The following is a 2,140-nucleotide window of genomic DNA, read 5'->3' on the forward strand; positions in this document are numbered from 1 at the left end:
AGGAACAGCCGTGTTAGTCTGTATTCGCAAAAAGAAAAGGAGTACTTGTGGCACCTTAGAGACTAACCAATTTATTTGAGCACAAGCTTTCGTGAGCTACAGCTCACTTCATCGGATGCATACTGTGGAAACTGCAGAAGATATTATATACACAGAGACCATGAAACAATACCTCCTCCCACCCCACTCTCCTGCTGGTAATAGCTTATCTAAAGTGATCACTCTCCTTACAATGTGTATGATAATCAAGTTGGGCCATTTCCAGCACAAATCCAGGTTCTCTCACCCTCCGCCCCCTCACACACAAACTCACTCTCCTGCTGGTTGTGTGTGTGGTTTTTGGAAAAGGGATGGGGGGTGAGAAAACCTGGATTTGTGCTGGAAATGGCCCAACTTGATTATCATACACATTGTAAGGAGAGTGATCACTTTAGATAAGCTATTACCAGCAGGAGAGTGGGGTGGGAGGAGGTATTGTTTCATGGTCTCTGTGTATATAATGTCTTCTGCAGTTTCCACAGTATGCATCCGATGCAGGGGGCTGTAGCCCACAAAAGCTTATGCTCAAATAAATTGGTTAGTCTCTAAGGTGCCACAAGTACTCCTTTTCTTTTTATCAAAATATAGTGATAAGTTTTAGCTTACATTTGCCTTGTAGTTCTGCAAATACTTTTGCATGGACTTAACTTTAAGTGTGTGAGCTAAGCACTGACGTCCTGGGGGCTACTCGTGTGTAAAGATGAAGAACACATGAAAGTGCAGGACTGGAGCTCTGTTACAACCAGGCTTTTTCTGGGGGCTGCATGTCTGAAACCCATACATTTCTCAGCTGTCATTAGCAAAAAGAACCTTCCTGCCATTCACTGAGCAGACAACAAGGATTTAGCTACTAATTCCAAGAGGCAGAATTTTGCAGAATATGTCAGGAATGTGTTAAATGCTTCCTGAAAGTAATTGCAACCTCTCCAAAAGCCTGAACCCGAGAGCATCTCCAGAGAGCGTGAGGCAAAGAAGTAACCTTGCGCCAATTGAGATAGTAATACTGTGGAATAAGCGAAAATGCTTAGGCATAAGAAATCATTTGTGATGCACACAAAAATTAGTCTGTCTGATCCTATTACATCTAACCATTACATACGTAATACTTATGGCCTGTGTCCATTCCTCTCAACTAACTTCTAACTCTGTTCCTCTGCCTTTTTTTGTTGCATCTGACCAATGGTGGGGTTGAATCCCTCTTAAACAATTTATGGTATGTAGGTATCAGTTTCTTTTATTGAATACCATTGACTTCACAATGAATTTTTAAGGCTAGTATATTTTATTCCAGAGCTGGAGTAGAAGGTTAGACTTCTTTTAAAAGGTGGCTTCATGAGAGATTTTATAGGTGAAAGAAATGTGTGTGGATCCTTTCTGGTGTGTAGATTTTTTTTACTGAATAAATTGTGCATTACCTGGAAGTCTACAGCATGTCTTCTCTGGTAACCTGCATACAGAAGGGTTAAGAAATGGTTCTTAAGATAAAGTCCTATCCATGTTACAGACCAATTTTGAGTCTACTCATTGCATGTCTGGTTTAACTTGCCAGGCAGAAATTTCAAATTTCCTACTAAGGTAGATTATAGTAATTTAGGATATGTCTTTAACATAAGATATGGGAATTCTATTCAAAATGGTATTTGGAACTTATAAAATGGGACTTATTAAATGTTAATGGAACTAAATCCCTGTACACCAGAGTGAAAATGTATCTGTAAAACTAATATTACATAGGGACTGATTACAGAGGGACAGACTCACTGACATCAGTGAGATCTTTGCCATTGATTTCAATAGTATCAGGACTGGGATAATACAGTTCATCATCTCTTAGCCTTTTTCCATAGTTTAAAACTGCTTTAGCTACTGGTTCCATAAAAGCAGTGACTATAAAAATTTGCCTGGAAAACTCATTAAATGGGCTAATGCAACTGGGATTGACAAACATCTCTTAGGAGGGCAAGTGATTTCAAGGGAAATTGAAATCTATCACCTGCATTCCCACAGTAACTAATTTTTTTAAGCACAAGTTCCAAAGATGAAACTGCAAAGCTATTGCAACATCAAAGAGGGAGTCACTGACTCTCATTTCTCTCAATTT

This window comes from Eretmochelys imbricata, chromosome 2, assembly GCF_965152235.1.
Source record: "Eretmochelys imbricata isolate rEreImb1 chromosome 2, rEreImb1.hap1, whole genome shotgun sequence".
Taxonomy (NCBI): Eukaryota; Metazoa; Chordata; order Testudines; family Cheloniidae; genus Eretmochelys; species Eretmochelys imbricata.